The sequence below is a fragment of the Equus asinus genome, chromosome 6 (genome assembly GCF_041296235.1).
Source record: "Equus asinus isolate D_3611 breed Donkey chromosome 6, EquAss-T2T_v2, whole genome shotgun sequence".
NCBI lineage: Eukaryota > Metazoa > Chordata > Mammalia > Perissodactyla > Equidae > Equus > Equus asinus.
This window is the reverse complement of record NC_091795.1, coordinates 1,199,659-1,219,312: the sequence shown is the minus strand read 5'-3', so window position 1 is coordinate 1,219,312 and position 19,654 is coordinate 1,199,659.

Below are 19,654 nucleotides of genomic sequence, written 5' to 3'. Positions count from 1 at the left end.
GAGCAGCTGGTTCCAGCCTGTCCGTCAGGTTAGGGTTAGGGATAGGGTTAGGGTTACGGTTAGGGTTAGGGTTTAGGGTTTGGGGTTAGGGGTTAGGGTTAGGGGTAGGGTTAGGGTTAGGGTTACGGTTGGGTTAGGGTTTAGGGTTAGGCTTAGGGTTAGGGGATAGGGTTAGGGTTAGGGTTTGGGGATAGGGTTAGGGTTAGGATTAGGGTTAGGGCCCGGCAGGTGATTCCGGCGAGCCGAGCAGGTGGCTCCGGCGCGCCCGGCAGCTGCTTCCGCTGCGCCCGGCAGGTGGTTCCGGCGAGGCGAGCAGGTGGCTCCGGCGCGCTCGGCAAGTGCTTCCGCTGGACCCGGCAGGTGGTTCCGGCGAGGCGAGCAGCTGGCTCCGGCGCGCTCGGCAGGTGCTTCCGCTGCGCCCGGCAGATGGTTCCGGCGAGGCGAGCAGGGGGCTCCGGCGTGCTCGGCAGGTGCTTCCGCTGGGCCCGGCTCGTGGTTCCGGCGAGGCGAGCATGTGGCTCCGGCGCGCTCGGCAGATGCTTCCGCTGCGCCCGGCAGGTGGTTCCGGCGAGTCGAGCAGGTTGTTCCTGCGTGCTCGGCAGGTGGTTCAGTTGGGTCTGGCAGGTGGTTTCGGTCTGTTCGGGGTGTGGTTCCAGCATCTCAGGCACATGGTTCTGGCACGTCTGAGAAGTGGTTCCGGCCGGCCCGACATGCGTTTCCGGAGTGTCCTCCAAGTGGTTCTGGCGTAGCCCGCAGGTGATTTTGGTGTGTCCGGCAGGTTGTTCCGTTCTGTCCGATAGGTTGTTCCGGCATGTCCAGCACGTGCTTCTGGCACTTCTGAGAGGTGGTTCTGGCATGCCTGGCAGGTTATTCCGGAGTGTCCGGTAAGTGGTTCTGGTGTAGCCGGCAGTTCATTTTGGCGTGTCTGGCACATGGGTCCTGCGAGTCGAGCAGGTGGTTCCGGCGTGCTCGGCAGGTGGTTCCAGTCTGTCCAGGACGTGGTTCCAGCGTGTCCGGCACGTGGTTCTCTTACGTCTGAGAGGTGGTTCCTGCATGCCTGGCAGGTTATTGCGGATTGTCTGCCAGGTGGTTCTCTCATAGCCAGCTGTTGATTTTGGCCTGTCAGGCAGGTGGTTCTGGTGAGTCCAGCAGGTGGCTCCGGCGTGCTCGGCAGGTGGTTCTGGCATGTCTGGCAGGTGGTTCCGGCGAGTTGAGCAGCTGGTTCCAGCCTGTCCGTCAGGTTAGGGTTAGGGATAGGGTTAGGGTTACGGTTAGGGTTAGGGTTTAGGGTTTGGGGTTAGGGGTTAGGGTTAGGGGTAGGGTTAGGGTTAGGGTTACGGTTGGGTTAGGGTTTAGGGTTAGGCTTAGGGTTAGGGGTTAGGGTTAGGGTTAGGGTTTGGGGATAGGGTTAGGGTTAGGGTTAGGGTTAGGGCCCGGCAGGTGGTTCCGGCGAGGCGAGCAGGTGGCTCCGGCGCGCTCGGCAGGTGCTTCCGCTGGGCCCGGCTGGTGGTTCCGGCGAGGTGAGCAGGTGGCTCCGGCGCGCTCGGCAGGTGCTTCCGCTGCGCCCGGCAGGTGGTTCCGGCCAGGCGAGCAGGTTGTTCCTGCGTGCTCGGCAGGTGGTTCAGTTTGGTCTGGCAGGTGGTTTCGGTCTGTTCGGGGTGTGGTTCCAGCATCTCAGGCACATGGTTCTGGCACGTCTGAGAGGTGGTTCCGGCTGGCCCAACAGGTGTTTCTGGAGTCTCCGCCAAGTGGTTCTGGCGTAGCTGGCAGGTGATGTTGGCGTGACTGGCAGGTGGTTCCAGCCAGCCCGGCAGGTGTTTCCGGAGTGTTCACCAACTGGCTGTGGCGTAGCCGGCAGGTGATTTTGGCGTGTCCGACAGGTGGTTCTGGCGAGTCGAGCAGGTGCTTCCGGCATGCTCGGCAGGTGCTTCCGGTGTCATTGGCATGTGGTTCTGGCATGTCTGAGAGGTGGTTCCGGCATGCCTGACAGGTGATTCCGGAGTGTTCGCCAAGCGGTTCTGGCATAGGCGGCAGGTGATTTTGCCATGTCCAGAATGTGGTTCCAGCGAGTCGAACATGTGGTTCCGGCGTGTCCGGCAGGTGTTTCCGGTCTGTCCAGCAGGTGGTTCTGGGGTGTCCGGCATGAGGTTCTGGCACGTCTGAGAGGTGGTTCCGGCCGGCCCGACATGCGTTTCCGGAGTGTCCGCCACGTGGTTCAGGCACGTCTGAGAGGTGGTTCCAGCATGCCCGGCAGGTTTTCCCGGAGAGTCCTCCAAGTGGTTCTGGCGTAGCCCGCGGGTGATTTTGGTGTGTCCGGCAGGTTGTTCCGTTCTGTCCGATAGGTTGTTCCGGCATGTCCAGCACGTGCTTCTGGCACTTCTGAGAGGTGGTTCTGGCATGCCGGGCAGGTTATTCCGGAGTGTCCGGTAAGTGGTTCTGGTGTAGCCGGCAGTTCATTTTGGCGTGTCTGGCACATGGGTCCTGCGAGTCGAGCAGGTGGTTCCGGCGTGCTCGGCAGGTGGTCCAGGCATGTCCGGCAGGTGGTTCCAGTCTGTCCAGGACGTGGTTCCAGCGTGTGCGGCACGTGGTTCTCTTACGTCTGAGAGGTGGTTCCTGCATGGCTGGCAGGTTATTGCGGATTGTCTGCCAGGTGGTTCTCTCATAGCCAGCTGTTGATTTTGGCCTGTCAGGCAGGTGGTTCTGGTGAGTCCAGCAGGTGGCTCTGGCGTGCTCGGCAGGTGGTTCTGGCATGTCTGGCAGGTGATTCCGGCGAGTTGAGCAGCTGGTTCCAGCCTGTCCGTCAGGTTAGGGTTAGGGATAGGGTTAGGGTTACGGTTAGGGTTAGGGTTTAGGGTTTGGGGTTAGGGGTTAGGGTTAGGGGTAGGCTTAGGGTTGGGGTTACGGTTGGGTTAGGGTTTAGGGTTAGGCTTAGGGTTAGGGGTTAGGGTTAGGGTTAGGGTTTGGGGATAGGGTTAGGGTTATGGTTAGGGTTAGTGCCCGGCAGGTGATTCCGGTGAGCCGAGCAGGTGGCTCCGGCGCGCCCGGCAGCTGATTCCGCTGCTCCCGGCAGGTGGTTCCGGCGAGGCGAGCAGGTGGCTCCGGCGCGCTCGGCAGGTGCTTCCGCTGGGCCCGGCTGGTGGTTCCGGCGAGGCGAGCAGGTAGCTCCGGCGCGCTCGGCAGGTGCTTCCGCTGCGCCCGGCAGGTGTTTCCGGCGAGGCGAGCAGGTTGTTCCTGCGTGCTCGGCAGGTGGTTCAGTTTGGTCTGGCAGGTGGTTTCGGTCTGTTCGGGGTGTGGTTCCAGCATCTCAGGCACATGGTTCTGGCACGTCTGAGAGGTGGTTCCGGCTGGCCCAACAGGTGTTTCTGGAGTCTCCGCCAAGTGGTTCTGGCGTAGCTGGCAGGTGATGTTGGCGTGACTGGCAGGTGGTTCCAGCCAGCCCGGCAGGTGTTTCCGGAGTGTTCACCAACTGGCTGTGGCGTAGCCGGCAGGTGATTTTGGCGTGTCTGACAGGTGGTTCTGGCGAGTCGAGCAGGTGCTTCCGGCATGCTCGGCAGGTGCTTCCGGTGTCATTGGCATGTGGTTCTGGCATGTCTGAGAGGTGGTTCCGGCATGCCTGACAGGTGATTCCGGAGTGTTCGCCAAGCGGTTCTGGCATAGGCGGCAGGTGATTTTGCCATGTCCAGAATGTGGTTCCAGCGAGTCGAACATGTGGTTCCGGCGTGTCCGGCAGGTGTTTCCGGTCTGTCCAGCAGGTGGTTCTGGGGTGTCCGGCATGAGGTTCTGGCACGTCTGAGAGGTGGTTCCGGCCGGCCCGACATGTGTTTCCGGAGTGTCCGCCACGTGGTTCAGGCACGTCTGAGAGGTGGTTCCAGCATGCCCGGCAGGTTTTCCCGGAGAGTCCTCCAAGTGGTTCTGGCGTAGCCCGCAGGTGATTTTGGTGTGTCCGGCAGGTTGTTCCGTTCTGTCCGATAGGTTGTTCCGGCATGTCCAGCACGTGCTTCTGGCACTTCTGAGAGGTGGTTCTGGCATGCCGGGCAGGTTATTCCGGAGTGTCCGGTAAGTGGTTCTGGTGTAGCCGGCAGTTCATTTTGGCGTGTCTGGCACATGGGTCCTGCGAGTCGAGCAGGTGGTTCCAGCGTGCTCGGCAGGTGGTCCAGGCATGTCCGGCAGGTGGTTCCAGTCTGTCCAGGACGTGGTTCCAGCGTGTCCGGCACGTGGTTCTCTTACGTCTGAGAGGTGGTTCCTGCATGCCTGGCAGGTTATTGCGGATTGTCTGCCAGGTGGTTCTCTCATAGCCAGCTGTTGATTTTGGCCTGTCAGGCAGGTGGTTCTGGTGAGTCCAGCAGGTGGCTCCGGCGTGCTCGGCAGGTGGTTCTGGCATGTCTGGCAGGTGGTTCCGGCGAGTTGAGCAGCTGGTTCCAGCCTGTCCGTCAGGTTAGGGTTAGGGATAGGGTTAGGGTTACGGTTAGGGTTAGGGTTTAGGGTTTGGGGTTAGGGGTTAGGGTTAGGGGTAGGGTTAGGGTTAGGGTTACGGTTGGGTTAGGGTTTAGGGTTAGGCTTAGGGTTAGGGGATAGGGTTAGGGTTAGGGTTTGGGGATAGGGTTAGGGTTAGGATTAGGGTTAGGGCCCGGCAGGTGATTCCGGCGAGCCGAGCAGGTGGCTCCGGCGCGCCCGGCAGCTGCTTCCGCTGCGCCCGGCAGGTGGTTCCGGCGAGGCGAGCAGGTGGCTCCGGCGCGCTCGGCAAGTGCTTCCGCTGGACCCGGCAGGTGGTTCCGGCGAGGCGAGCAGCTGGCTCCGGCGCGCTCGGCAGGTGCTTCCGCTGCGCCCGGCAGGTGGTTCCGGCGAGGCGAGCAGGTGGCTCCGGCGCGCTCGGCAGGTGCTTCCGCTGGGCCCGGCAGGTGGTTCCGGCGAGGCGAGCAGGTGGCTCCGGCGTGCCGGGCAGGTGGTTCCAGCGAGGCGAGCAGGTGGCTCCGGCGCGCTCGGCAGGTGCTTCCGCTGCGCCCGGCAGGTGGTTCCGGCGAGGCGAGCAGGTTGTTCCTGCGTGCTCGGCAGGTGGTTCAGTTGGGTCTGGCAGGTGGTTTCGGTCTGTTCGGGGTGTGGTTCCAGCATCTCAGGCACATGGTTTTGGCACGTCTGAGAGGTGGTTCCGGCTGGCCCAACAGGTGTTTCTGGAGTCTCCGCCAAGTGGTTCTGGCGTAGCTGGCAGGTGATGTTGGCATGACTGGCAGGTGGTTCCAGCCAGCCTGGCAGGTGTTTCCGGAGTGTTCACCAACTGGCTGTGGCGTAGCCGGCAGGTGATTTTGGCGTGTCCGACAGGTGGTTCTGGCGAGTCGAGCAGGTGCTTCCGGCATGCTCGGCAGGTGCTTCCGGTGTCATTGGCATGTGGTTCTGGCATGTCTGAGAGGTGGTTCCGGCATGCCTGACAGGTGATTCCGGAGTGTTCGCCAAGCGGTTCTGGCATAGGCGGCAGGTGATTTTGCCATGTCCAGAATGTGGTTCCAGCGAGTCGAACATGTGGTTCCGGCGTGTCCGGCAGGTGTTTCCGGTCTGTCCAGCAGGTGGTTCTGGGGTGTCCGGCATGAGGTTCTGGCACGTCTGAGAGGTGGTTCCGGCCGGCCCGACATGCGTTTCCGGAGTGTCCGCCACGTGGTTCAGGCACGTCTGAGAGGTGGTTCCAGCATGCCCGGCAGGTTTTCCCGGAGAGTCCTCCAAGTGGTTCTGGCGTAGCCCGCAGGTGATTTTGGTGTGTCCGGCAGGTTGTTCCGTTCTGTCCGATAGGTTGTTCCGGCATGTCCAGCACGTGCTTCTGGCACTTCTGAGAGGTGGTTCTGGCATGCCGGGCAGGTTATTCCGGAGTGTCCGGTAAGTGGTTCTGGTGTAGCCGGCAGTTCATTTTGGCGTGTCTGGCACATGGGTCCTGCGAGTCGAGCAGGTGGTTCCAGCGTGCTCGGCAGGTGGTCCAGGCATGTCCGGCAGGTGGTTCCAGTCTGTCCAGGACGTGGTTCCAGCGTGTCCGGCACGTGGTTCTCTTACGTCTGAGAGGTGGTTCCTGCATGCCTGGCAGGTTATTGCGGATTGTCTGCCAGGTGGTTCTCTCATAGCCAGCTGTTGATTTTGGCCTGTCAGGCAGGTGGTTCTGGTGAGTCCAGCAGGTGGCTCCGGCGTGCTCGGCAGGTGGTTCTGGCATGTCTGGCAGGTGGTTCCGGCGAGTTGAGCAGCTGGTTCCAGCCTGTCCGTCAGGTTAGGGTTAGGGATAGGGTTAGGGTTACGGTTAGGGTTAGGGTTTAGGGTTTGGGGTTAGGGGTTAGGGTTAGGGGTAGGGTTAGGGTTAGGGTTACGGTTGGGTTAGGGTTTAGGGTTAGGCTTAGGGTTAGGGGATAGGGTTAGGGTTAGGGTTTGGGGATAGGGTTAGGGTTAGGATTAGGTTTAGGGCCCGGCAGGTGATTCCGGCGAGCCGAGCAGGTGGCTCCGGCGCGCCCGGCAGCTGCTTCCGCTGCGCCCGGCAGGTGGTTCCGGCGAGGCGAGCAGGTGGCTCCGGCGCGCTCGGCAAGTGCTTCCGCTGGACCCGGCAGGTGGTTCCGGCGAGGCGAGCAGCTGGCTCCGGCGCGCTCGGCAGGTGCTTCCGCTGCGCCCGGCAGGTGGTTCCGGCGAGGCGAGCAGGTGGCTCCGGCGCGCTCGGCAGGTGCTTCCGCTGGGCCCGGCAGGTGGTTCCGGCGAGGCGAGCAGGTGGCTCCGGCGTGCCGGGCAGGTGGTTCCGGCGAGGCGAGCAGGTGGCTCCGGCGCGCTCGGCAGGTGCTTCCGCTGCGCCCGGCAGGTGGTTCCGGCGAGGCGAGCAGGTTGTTCCTGCGTGCTCGGCAGGTGGTTCAGTTGGGTCTGGCAGGTGGTTTCGGTCTGTTCGGGGTGTGGTTCCAGCATCTCAGGCACATGGTTTTGGCACGTCTGAGAGGTGGTTCCGGCTGGCCCAACAGGTGTTTCTGGAGTCTCCGCCAAGTGGTTCTGGCGTAGCTGGCAGGTGATGTTGGCATGACTGGCAGGTGGTTCCAGCCAGCCCGGCAGGTGTTTCCGGAGTGTTCACCAACTGGCTGTGGCGTAGCCGGCAGGTGATTTTGGCGTGTCCGACAGGTGGTTCTGGCGAGTCGAGCAGGTGCTTCCGGCATGCTCGGCAGGTGCTTCCGGTGTCATTGGCATGTGGTTCTGGCATGTCTGAGAGGTGGTTCCGGCATGCCTGACAGGTGATTCCGGAGTGTTCGCCAAGCGGTTCTGGCATAGGCGGCAGGTGATTTTGCCATGTCCAGAATGTGGTTCCAGCGAGTCGAACATGTGGTTCCGGCGTGTCCGGCAGGTGTTTCCGGTCTGTCCAGCAGGTGGTTCTGGGGTGTCCGGCATGAGGTTCTGGCACGTCTGAGAGGTGGTTCCGGCCGGCCCGACATGCGTTTCCGGAGTGTCCGCCACGTGGTTCAGGCACGTCTGAGAGGTGGTTCCAGCATGCCCGGCAGGTTTTCCCGGAGAGTCCTCCAAGTGGTTCTGGCGTAGCCCGCAGGTGATTTTGGTGTGTCCGGCAGGTTGTTCCGTTCTGTCCGATAGGTTGTTCCGGCATGTCCAGCACGTGCTTCTGGCACTTCTGAGAGGTGGTTCTGGCATGCCTGGCAGGTTATTGCGGAGTGTCCGGTAAGTGGTTCTGGTGTAGCCGGCAGTTCATTTTGGCGTGTCTGGCACATGGGTCCTGCGAGTCGAGCAGGTGGTTCCGGCGTGCTCGGCAGGTGGTTCCAGTCTGTCCAGGACGTGGTTCCAGCGTGTCCGGCACGTGGTTCTCTTACGTCTGAGAGGTGGTTCCTGCATGCCTGGCAGGTTATTGCGGATTGTCTGCCAGGTGGTTCTCTCATAGCCAGCTGTTGATTTTGGCCTGTCAGGCAGGTGGTTCTGGTGAGTCCAGCAGGTGGCTCCGGCGTGCTCGGCAGGTGGTTCTGGCATGTCTGGCAGGTGGTTCCGGCGAGTTGAGCAGCTGGTTCCAGCCTGTCCGTCAGGTTAGGGTTAGGGATAGGGTTAGGGTTACGGTTAGGGTTAGGGTTTAGGGTTTGGGGCTAGGGGTTAGGGTTAGGGGTAGGGTTAGGGTTAGGGTTACGGTTGGGTTAGGGTTTAGGGTTAGGCTTAGGGTTAGGGGTTAGGGTTAGGGTTAGGGTTTGGGGATAGGTTTAGGGTTAGGGTTAGGGTTAGGGCCCGGCAGGTGGTTCCGGCGAGGCGAGCAGGTGGCTCCGGCGCGCTCGGCAGGTGCTTCCGCTGGGCCCGGCTGGTGGTTCCGGCGAGGCGAGCAGATGGCTCCGGCGCGCTCGGCTGGTGCTTCCGCTGCGCCCGGCAGGTGGTTCCGGCGAGGCGAGCAGGTTGTTCCTGCGTGCTCGGCAGGTGGTTCAGTTGGGTCTGGCAGGTGGTTTCGGTCTGTTCGGGGTGTGGTTCCAGCATCTCAGGCACATGGTTCTGGCACGTCTGAGAGGTGGTTCCGGCTGGCCCAACAGGTGTTTCTGGAGTCTCCGCCAAGTGGTTCTGGCGTAGCTGGCAGGTGAGGTTGGCATGACTGGCAGGTGGTTCCAGCCAGCCCGGCAGGTGTTTCCGGAGTGTTCACCAACTGGCTGTGGCGTAGCCGGCAGGTGATTTTGGCGTGTCCGACAGGTGGTTCTGGCGAGTCGAGCAGGTGCTTCCGGCATGCTCGGCAGGTGCTTCCGGTGTCATTGGCATGTGGTTCTGGCATGTCTGAGAGGTGGTTCCGGCATGCCTGACAGGTGATTCCGGAGTGTTCGCCAAGCGGTTCTGGCATAGGCGGCAGGTGATTTTGCCATGTCCAGAATGTGGTTCCAGCGAGTCGAACATGTGGTTCCGGCGTGTCCGGCAGGTGTTTCCGGTCTGTCCAGCAGGTGGTTCTGGGGTGTCCGGCATGAGGTTCTGGCACGTCTGAGAGGTGGTTCCGGCCGGCCCGACATGCGTTTCCGGAGTGTCCGCCACGTGGTTCAGGCACGTCTGAGAGGTGGTTCCAGCATGCCCGGCAGGTTTTCCCGGAGAGTCCTCCAAGTGGTTCTGGCGTAGCCCGCAGGTGATTTTGGTGTGTCCGGCAGGTTGTTCCGTTCTGTCCGATAGGTTGTTCCGGCATGTCCAGCACGTGCTTCTGGCACTTCTGAGAGGTGGTTCTGGCATGCCGGGCAGGTTATTCCGGAGTGTCCGGTAAGTGGTTCTGGTGTAGCCGGCAGTTCATTTTGGCGTGTCTGGCACATGGGTCCTGCGAGTCGAGCAGGTGGTTCCAGCGTGCTCGGCAGGTGGTCCAGGCATGTCCGGCAGGTGGTTCCAGTCTGTCCAGGACGTGGTTCCAGCGTGTCCGGCACGTGGTTCTCTTACGTCTGAGAGGTGGTTCCTGCATGCCTGGCAGGTTATTGCGGATTGTCTGCCAGGTGGTTCTCTCATAGCCAGCTGTTGATTTTGGCCTGTCAGGCAGGTGGTTCTGGTGAGTCCAGCAGGTGGCTCCGGCGTGCTCGGCAGGTGGTTCTGGCATGTCTGGCAGGTGGTTCCGGCTAGTTGAGCAGCTGGTTCCAGCCTGTCCGTCAGGTTAGGGTTAGGGATAGGGTTAGGGTTACGGTTAGGGTTAGGGTTTAGGGTTTGGGGTTAGGGGTTAGGGTTAGGGGTAGGGTTAGGGTTAGGGTTACGGTTGGGTTAGTGTTTAGGGTTAGGCTTAGGGTTAGGGGATAGGGTTAGGGTTAGGGTTTGGGGATAGGGTTAGGGTTAGGATTAGGGTTAGGGCCCGGCAGGTGATTCCGGCGAGCCGAGCAGGTGGCTCCGGCGCGCTCGGCAGGTGCTTCCGCTGGGCCCGGCAGGTGGTTCCGGCGAGGCGAGCAGGTGGCTCCGGCGCGCTCGGCAGGTGCTTCCGCTGGGCCTGGCAGGTGGTTCCGGCGAGGCGAGCAGGTTGCTCCGGCGCGCTCGGCAGGTGCTTCCGCTGCGCCCGGCAGGTGGTTCTGGCGATGCGAGCAGGTGGCTCCGGCGCGCCGGGCAGGTGGTTCCGGCGAGGTGAGCAGGTGGCTCCGGCTCGCTCGGCAGGTGCTTCCGCTGCGCCCGGCAGCTGGTTCCGGCGAGGCGAGCAGGTTGTTCCTGCGTGCTCGGCAGGTGGTTCAGTTGTGTCTGGCAGGTGGTTTCGGTCTGTTCGGGGTGTGGTTCCAGCATCTCAGGCACATGGTTCTGGCACGTCTGAGAGGTGGTTCCGGCTGGCCCAACAGGTGTTTCTGGAGTCTCCGCCAAGTGGTTCTGGCGTAGCTGGCAGGTGATGTTGGCGTGACTGGCAGGTGGTTCCAGCCAGCCCGGCAGGTGTTTCCGGAGTGTTCACCAACTGGCTGTGGCGTAGCCGGCAGGTGATTTTGGCGTGTCCGACAGGTGGTTCTGGCGAGTCGAGCAGGTGCTTCCGGCATGCTCGGCAGGTGCTTCCGGTGTCATTGGCATGTGGTTCTGGCATGTCTGAGAGGTGGCTCCGGCATGCCTGACAGGTGATTCTGGAGTGTTCGCCAAGCGGTTCTGGCATAGGCGGCAGGTGATTTTGCCATGTCCAGAATGTGGTTCCAGCGAGTCGAACATGTGGTTCCGGCGTGTCCGGCAGGTGGTTCTGGGGTGTCCGGCATGAGGTTCTGGCACGTCTGAGAGGTGGTTCCGGCCGGCCCGACATGCGTTTCCGGAGTGTCCGCCACGTGGTTCAGGCACGTCTGAGAGGTGGTTCCAGCATGCCCGGCAGGTTTTCCCGGAGAGTCCTCCAAGTGGTTCTGGCGTAGCCCGCAGGTGATTTTGGTGTGTCCGGCAGGTTGTTCCGTTCTGTCCGATAGGTTGTTCCGGCATGTCCAGCACGTGCTTCTGGCACTTCTGAGAGGTGGTTCTGGCATGGCGGGCAGGTTATTCCGGAGTGTCCGGTAAGTGGTTCTGGTGTAGCCGGCAGTTCATTTTGGCGTGTCTGGCACATGGGTGCTGCGAGTCGAGCAGGTGGTTCCGGCGTGCTCGGCAGGTGGTCCAGGCATGTCCGGCAGGTGGTTCCAGTCTGTCCAGGACGTGGTTCCAGCGTGTCCGGCACGTGGTTCTCTTACGTCTGAGAGGTGGTGCCTGCATGCCTGGCAGGTTATTGCGGATTGTCTGCCAGGTGGTTCTCTCATAGCCAGCTGTTGATTTTGGCCTGTCAGGCAGGTGGTTCTGGTGAGTCCAGCAGGTGGCTCCGGCGTGCTCGGCAGGTGGTTCTGGCATGTCTGGCAGGTGGTTCCGGCGAGTTTAGCAGCTGGTTCAAGCCTGTCCGTCAGGTTAGGTTTAGGGATAGGGTTAGGGTTACGGTTAGGGATAGGGTTTAGGGTTTGGGGTTAGGGGTTAGGGTTAGGGGTAGGGTTAGGGTTAGGGTTACGGTTGGGTTAGGGTTTAGGGTTAGGGTTATGGTTAGGGGTTAGGGTTAGGGTTAGGGTTAGGGTTAGGGTTAGGGGTTAGGGTTAGGGTTAGGGTTTGGGGATAGGGTTAGGGTTAGGGTTAGGGTTAGGGCCCGGCAGGTGGTTCCGGCGAGCCGAGCAGGTGGCTCCGGCGCGGCCGGCAGGTGATTCCGCTGTGCCCGGCAGGTGGTTCCGGCGAGGCGAGCAGGTGGCTCCGGCGAGCCCGGCAGGTGCTTCGCCTGCGCCCGGCAGGTGGTTCCGGCGAGGCGAGCAGGTGGCTCCGGTGCGCTCAGCAAGTGCTTCCGCTGGGCCCGGCAGGTGGTTCCGGCGGGGAGAGCAGGTGGCTCCGGCGCGCTCGGCAGGTGCTTCCGCTGGGCCCGGCAGGTGGTTCCGGCGAGGCGAGCAGGTGGCTCCGGCGCGCTCGGCAGGTGCTTCCGCTGGGCCTGGCAGGTGGTTCCGGCGAGGCGAGCAGGTTGCTCCGGCGCGCTCGGCAGGTGCTTCCGCTGCGCCCGGCAGGTGGTTCTGGCGATGCGAGCAGGTGGCTCCGGCGCGCCGGGCAGGTGGTTCCGGCGAGGTGAGCAGGTGGCTCCGGCTCGCTCGGCAGGTGCTTCCGCTGCGCCCGGCAGCTGGTTCCGGCGAGGCGAGCAGGTTGTTCCTGCGTGCTCGGCAGGTGGTTCAGTTGTGTCTGGCAGGTGGTTTCGGTCTGTTCGGGGTGTGGTTCCAGCATCTCAGGCACATGGTTCTGGCACGTCTGAGAGGTGGTTCCGGCTGGCCCAACAGGTGTTTCTGGAGTCTCCGCCAAGTGGTTCTGGCGTAGCTGGCAGGTGATGTTGGCGTGACTGGCAGGTGGTTCCAGCCAGCCCGGCAGGTGTTTCCGGAGTGTTCACCAACTGGCTGTGGCGTAGCCGGCAGGTGATTTTGGCGTGTCCGACAGGTGGTTCTGGCGAGTCGAGCAGGTGCTTCCGGCATGCTCGGCAGGTGCTTCCGGTGTCATTGGCATGTGGTTCTGGCATGTCTGAGAGGTGGCTCCGGCATGCCTGACAGGTGATTCTGGAGTGTTCGCCAAGCGGTTCTGGCATAGGCGGCAGGTGATTTTGCCATGTCCAGAATGTGGTTCCAGCGAGTCGAACATGTGGTTCCGGCGTGTCCGGCAGGTGGTTCTGGGGTGTCCGGCATGAGGTTCTGGCACGTCTGAGAGGTGGTTCCGGCCGGCCCGACATGCGTTTCCGGAGTGTCCGCCACGTGGTTCAGGCACGTCTGAGAGGTGGTTCCAGCATGCCCGGCAGGTTTTCCCGGAGAGTCCTCCAAGTGGTTCTGGCGTAGCCCGCAGGTGATTTTGGTGTGTCCGGCAGGTTGTTCCGTTCTGTCCGATAGGTTGTTCCGGCATGTCCAGCACGTGCTTCTGGCACTTCTGAGAGGTGGTTCTGGCATGGCGGGCAGGTTATTCCGGAGTGTCCGGTAAGTGGTTCTGGTGTAGCCGGCAGTTCATTTTGGCGTGTCTGGCACATGGGTCCTGCGAGTCGAGCAGGTGGTTCCGGCGTGCTCGGCAGGTGGTCCAGGCATGTCCGGCAGGTGGTTCCAGTCTGTCCAGGACGTGGTTCCAGCGTGTCCGGCACGTGGTTCTCTTACGTCTGAGAGGTGGTGCCTGCATGCCTGGCAGGTTATTGCGGATTGTCTGCCAGGTGGTTCTCTCATAGCCAGCTGTTGATTTTGGCCTGTCAGGCAGGTGGTTCTGGTGAGTCCAGCAGGTGGCTCCGGCGTGCTCGGCAGGTGGTTCTGGCATGTCTGGCAGGTGGTTCCGGCGAGTTTAGCAGCTGGTTCAAGCCTGTCCGTCAGGTTAGGTTTAGGGATAGGGTTAGGGTTACGGTTAGGGATAGGGTTTAGGGTTTGGGGTTAGGGGTTAGGGTTAGGGGTAGGGTTAGGGTTAGGGTTACGGTTGGGTTAGGGTTTAGGGTTAGGGTTATGGTTAGGGGTTAGGGTTAGGGTTAGGGTTAGGGTTAGGGTTAGGGGTTAGGGTTAGGGTTAGGGTTTGGGGATAGGGTTAGGGTTAGGGTTAGGGTTAGGGCCCGGCAGGTGGTTCCGGCGAGCCGAGCAGGTGGCTCCGGCGCGGCCGGCAGGTGATTCCGCTGTGCCCGGCAGGTGGTTCCGGCGAGGCGAGCAGGTGGCTCCGGCGAGCCCGGCAGGTGCTTCGCCTGCGCCCGGCAGGTGGTTCCGGCGAGGCGAGCAGGTGGCTCCGGCGCGCTCAGCAAGTGCTTCCGCTGGGCCCGGCAGGTGGTTCCGGCGGGGAGAGCGGGTGGCTCCGGCGCGCTCGGCAGGTGCTTCCGCTGGGCCCGGCAGGTGGTTCCGGCGAGGCGAGCAGGTGGCTCCGGCGCGCTCGGCAGGTGCTTCCGCTGCGCCCGGCAGGTGGTTCTGGCGATGCGAGCAGGTGGCTCCGGCGCGCCGGGCAGGTGGTTCCGGCGAGGTGAGCAGGTGGCTCCGGCTCGCTCGGCAGGTGCTTCCGCTGCGCCCGGCAGCTGGTTCCGGCGAGGCGAGCAGGTTGTTCCTGCGTGCTCGGCAGGTGGTTCAGTTGTGTCTGGCAGGTGGTTTCGGTCTGTTCGGGGTGTGGTTCCAGCATCTCAGGCACATGGTTCTGGCACGTCTGAGAGGTGGTTCCGGCTGGCCCAACAGGTGTTTCTGGAGTCTCCGCCAAGTGGTTCTGGCGTAGCTGGCAGGTGATGTTGGCGTGACTGGCAGGTGGTTCCAGCCAGCCCGGCAGGTGTTTCCGGAGTGTTCACCAACTGGCTGTGGCGTAGCCGGCAGGTGATTTTGGCGTGTCCGACAGGTGGTTCTGGCGAGTCGAGCAGGTGCTTCCGGCATGCTCGGCAGGTGCTTCCGGTGTCATTGGCATGTGGTTCTGGCATGTCTGAGAGGTGGCTCCGGCATGCCTGACAGGTGATTCTGGAGTGTTCGCCAAGCGGTTCTGGCATAGGCGGCAGGTGATTTTGCCATGTCCAGAATGTGGTTCCAGCGAGTCGAACATGTGGTTCCGGCGTGTCCGGCAGGTGGTTCTGGGGTGTCCGGCATGAGGTTCTGGCACGTCTGAGAGGTGGTTCCGGCCGGCCCGACATGCGTTTCCGGAGTGTCCGCCACGTGGTTCAGGCACGTCTGAGAGGTGGTTCCAGCATGCCCGGCAGGTTTTCCCGGAGAGTCCTCCAAGTGGTTCTGGCGTAGCCCGCAGGTGATTTTGGTGTGTCCGGCAGGTTGTTCCGTTCTGTCCGATAGGTTGTTCCGGCATGTCCAGCACGTGCTTCTGGCACTTCTGAGAGGTGGTTCTGGCATGGCGGGCAGGTTATTCCGGAGTGTCCGGTAAGTGGTTCTGGTGTAGCCGGCAGTTCATTTTGGCGTGTCTGGCACATGGGTCCTGCGAGTCGAGCAGGTGGTTCCGGCGTGCTCGGCAGGTGGTCCAGGCATGTCCGGCAGGTGGTTCCAGTCTGTCCAGGACGTGGTTCCAGCGTGTCCGGCACGTGGTTCTCTTACGTCTGAGAGGTGGTGCCTGCATGCCTGGCAGGTTATTGCGGATTGTCTGCCAGGTGGTTCTCTCATAGCCAGCTGTTGATTTTGGCCTGTCAGGCAGGTGGTTCTGGTGAGTCCAGCAGGTGGCTCCGGCGTGCTCGGCAGGTGGTTCTGGCATGTCTGGCAGGTGGTTCCGGCGAGTTTAGCAGCTGGTTCAAGCCTGTCCGTCAGGTTAGGTTTAGGGATAGGGTTAGGGTTACGGTTAGGGATAGGGTTTAGGGTTTGGGGTTAGGGGTTAGGGTTAGGGGTAGGGTTAGGGTTAGGGTTACGGTTGGGTTAGGGTTTAGGGTTAGGGTTATGGTTAGGGGTTAGGGTTAGGGTTAGGGTTAGGGTTAGGGTTAGGGGTTAGGGTTAGGGTTAGGGTTTGGGGATAGGGTTAGGGTTAGGGTTAGGGTTAGGGCCCGGCAGGTGGTTCCGGCGAGCCGAGCAGGTGGCTCCGGCGCGGCCGGCAGGTGATTCCGCTGTGCCCGGCAGGTGGTTCCGGCGAGGCGAGCAGGTGGCTCCGGCGAGCCCGGCAGGTGCTTCGCCTGCGCCCGGCAGGTGGTTCCGGCGAGGCGAGCAGGTGGCTCCGGCGCGCTCAGCAAGTGCTTCCGCTGGGCCCGGCAGGTGGTTCCGGCGGGGAGAGCAGGTGGCTCCGGCGCGCTCGGCAGGTGCTTCCGCTGGGCCCGGCAGGTGGTTCCGGCGAGGCGAGCAGGTGGCTCCGGCGCGCTCGGCAGGTGCTTCCGCTGGGCCTGGCAGGTGGTTCCGGCGAGGCGAGCAGGTTGCTCCGGCGCGCTCGGCAGGTGCTTCCGCTGCGCCCGGCAGGTGGTTCTGGCGATGCGAGCAGGTGGCTCCGGCGCGCCGGGCAGGTGGTTCCGGCGAGGTGAGCAGGTGGCTCCGGCTCGCTCGGCAGGTGCTTCCGCTGCGCCCGGCAGCTGGTTCCGGCGAGGCGAGCAGGTTGTTCCTGCGTGCTCGGCAGGTGGTTCAGTTGTGTCTGGCAGGTGGTTTCGGTCTGTTCGGGGTGTGGTTCCAGCATCTCAGGCACATGGTTCTGGCACGTCTGAGAGGTGGTTCCGGCTGGCCCAACAGGTGTTTCTGGAGTCTCCGCCAAGTGGTTCTGGCGTAGCTGGCAGGTGATGTTGGCGTGACTGGCAGGTGGTTCCAGCCAGCCCGGCAGGTGTTTCCGGAGTGTTCACCAACTGGCTGTGGCGTAGCCGGCAGGTGATTTTGGCGTGTCCGACAGGTGGTTCTGGCGAGTCGAGCAGGTGCTTCCGGCATGCTCGGCAGGTGCTTCCGGTGTCATTGGCATGTGGTTCTGGCATGTCTGAGAGGTGGCTCCGGCATGCCTGACAGGTGATTCTGGAGTGTTCGCCAAGCGGTTCTGGCATAGGCGGCAGGTGATTTTGCCATGTCCAGAATGTGGTTCCAGCGAGTCGAACATGTGGTTCCGGCGTGTCCGGCAGGTGGTTCTGGGGTGTCCGGCATGAGGTTCTGGCACGTCTGAGAGGTGGTTCCGGCCGGCCCGACATGCGTTTCCGGAGTGTCCGCCACGTGGTTCAGGCACGTCTGAGAGGTGGTTCCAGCATGCCCGGCAGGTTTTCCCGGAGAGTCCTCCAAGTGGTTCTGGCGTAGCCCGCAGGTGATTTTGGTGTGTCCGGCAGGTTGTTCCGTTCTGTCCGATAGGTTGTTCCGGCATGTCCAGCACGTGCTTCTGGCACTTCTGAGAGGTGGTTCTGGCATGCCGGGCAGGTTATTCCGGAGTGTCCGGTAAGTGGTTCTGGTGTAGCCGGCAGTTCATTTTGGCGTGTCTGGCACATGGGTGCTGCGAGTCGAGCAGGTGGTTCCGGCGTGCTCGGCAGGTGGTCCAGGCATGTCCGGCAGGTGGTTCCAGTCTGTCCAGGACGTGGTTCCAGCGTGTCCAGCACGTGGTTCTCTTACGTCTGAGAGGTGGTGCCTGCATGCCTGGCAGGTTATTGCGGATTGTCTGCCAGGTGGTTCTCTCATAGCCAGCTGTTGATTTTGGCCTGTCAGGCAGGTGGTTCTGGTGAGTCCAGCAGGTGGCTCCGGCGTGCTCGGCAGGTGGTTCTGGCATGTCTGGCAGGTGGTTCCGGCGAGTTTAGCAGCTGGTTCAAGCCTGTCCGTCAGGTTAGGTTTAGGGATAGGGTTAGGGTTACGGTTAGGGATAGGGTTTAGGGTTTGGGGTTAGGGGTTAGGGTTAGGGGTAGGGTTAGGGTTAGGGTTACGGTTGGGTTAGGGTTTAGGGTTAGGGTTATGGTTAGGGGTTAGGGTTAGGGTTAGGGTTAGGGTTAGGGTTAGGGGTTAGGGTTAGGGTTAGGGTTTGGGGATAGGGTTAGGGTTAGGGTTAGGGTTAGGGCCCGGCAGGTGGTTCCGGCGAGCCGAGCAGGTGGCTCCGGCGCGGCCGGCAGGTGATTCCGCTGTGCCCGGCAGGTGGTTCCGGCGAGGAGAGCAGGTGGCTCCGGTGCGCTCAGCAGGTGCTTCCGCTGGGCCCGGCAGGTGGTTCCGGCGAGGCGAGCAGGTGGCTCCGGCGCGCTCGGCAGGTGCTTCCGCTGGGCCTGGCAGGTGGTTCCGGCGAGGCGAGCAGGTTGCTCCGGCGCGCTCGGCAGGTGCTTCCGCTGCGCCCGGCAGGTGGTTCCGGCGATGCGAGCAGGTGGCTCCGGCGCGCCAGGCAGGTGGTTCCGGCGAGGCGAGCAGGTGGCTCCGGCGCGCTCGGCAGGTGCTTCCGCTGCGCCCGGCAGCTGGTTCCGGCGAGGCGAGCAGGTTGTTCCTGCGTGCTCGGCAGGTGGTTCAGTTGGGTCTGGCAGGTGGTTTCGGTCTGTTCGGGGTGTGGTTCCAGCATCTCAGGCACATGGTTCTGGCACGTCTGAGAGGTGGTTCCGGCTGGCCCAACAGGTGTTTCTGGAGTCTCCGCCAAGTGGTTCTGGCGTAGCTGGCAGGTGATGTTGGCGTGACTGGCAGGTGGTTCCAGCCAGCCCGGCAGGTGTTTCCGGAGTGTTCACCAACTGGCTGTGGCGTAGCCGGCAGGTGATTTTGGCGTGTCCGACAGGTGGTTCTGGCGAGTCGAGCAGGTGCTTCCGGCATGCTCGGCAGGTGCTTCCGGTGTCATTGGCATGTGGTTCTGGCATGTCTGAGAGGTGGCTCCGGCATGCCTGACAGGTGATTCTGGAGTGTTCGCCAAGCGGTTCTGGCATAGGCGGCAGGTGATTTTGCCATGTCCAGAATGTGGTTCCAGCGAGTCGAACATGTGGTTCCGGCGTGTCCGGCAGGTGGTTCTGGGTTGTCCGGCATGAGGTTCTGGCACGTCTGAGAGGTGGTTCCGGCCGGCCCGACATGCGTTTCCGGAGTGTCCGCCACGTGGTTCAGGCACGTCTGAGAGGTGGTTCCAGCATGCCCGGCAGGTTTTCCCGGAGAGTCCTCCAAGTGGTTCTGGCGTAGCCCGCAGGTGATTTTGGTGTGTCCGGCAGGTTGTTCCGTTCTGTCCGATAGGTTGTTCCGGCATGTCCAGCACGTGCTTCTGGCACTTCTGAGAGGTGGTTCTGGCATGGCGGGCAGGTTATTCCGGAGTGTCCGGTAAGTGGTTCTGGTGTAGCCGGCAGTTCATTTTGGCGTGTCTGGCACATGGGTGCTGCGAGTCGAGCAGGTGGTTCCGGCGTGCTCGGCAGGTGGTCCAGGCATGTCCGGCAGGTGGTTCCAGTCTGTCCAGGACGTGGTTCCAGCGTGTCCAGCACGTGGTTCTCTTACGTCTGAGAGGTGGTGCCTGCATGCCTGGCAGGTTATTGCGGATTGTCTGCCAGGTGGTTCTCTCATAGCCAGCTGTTGATTTTGGCCTGTCAGGCAGGTGGTTCTGGTGAGTCCAGCAGGTGGCTCCGGCGTGCTCGGCAGGTGGTTCTGGCATGTCTGGCAGGTGGTTCCGGCGAGTTTAGCAGCTGGTTCAAGCCTGTCCGTCAGGTTAGGTTTAGGGATAGGGTTAGGGTTACGGTTAGGGATAGGGTTTAGGGTTTGGGGTTAGGGGTTAGGGTTAGGGGTAGGGTTAGGGTTAGGGTTACGGTTGGGTTAGGGTTTAGGGTTAGGGTTATGGTTAGGGGTTAGGGTTAGGGTTAGGGTTAGGGTTAGGGTTAGGGGTTAGGGTTAGGGTTAGGGTTTGGGGATAGGGTTAGGGTTAGGGTTAGGGTTAGGGCCCGGCAGGTGGTTCCGGCGAGCCGAGCAGGTGGCTCCGGCGCGGCCGGCAGGTGATTCCGCTGTGCCCGGCAGGTGGTTCCGGCGAGGAGAGCAGGTGGCTCCGGTGCGCTCAGCAGGTGCTTCCGCTGGGCCCGGCAGGTGGTTCCGGCGAGGCGAGCAGGTGGCTCCGGCGCGCTCGGCAGGTGCTTCCGCTGGGCCTGGCAGGTGGTTCCGACGAGGCGAGCAGGTTGCTCCGGCGCGCTCGGCAGGTGCTTCCGCTGCGCCCGGCAGGTGGTTCCGGCGATGCGAGCAGGTGGCTCCGGCGCGCCAGGCAGGTGGTTCCGGCGAGGCGAGCAGGTGGCTCCGGCGCGCTCGGCAGGTGCTTCCGCTGCGCCCGGCAGCTGGTTCCGGCGAGGCGAGCAGGTTGTTCCTGCGTGCTCGGCAGGTGGTTCAGTTGGGTCTGGCAGGTGGTTTCGGTCTGTTCGGGGTGTGGTTCCAGCATCTCAAGCACATGGTTCTGGCAC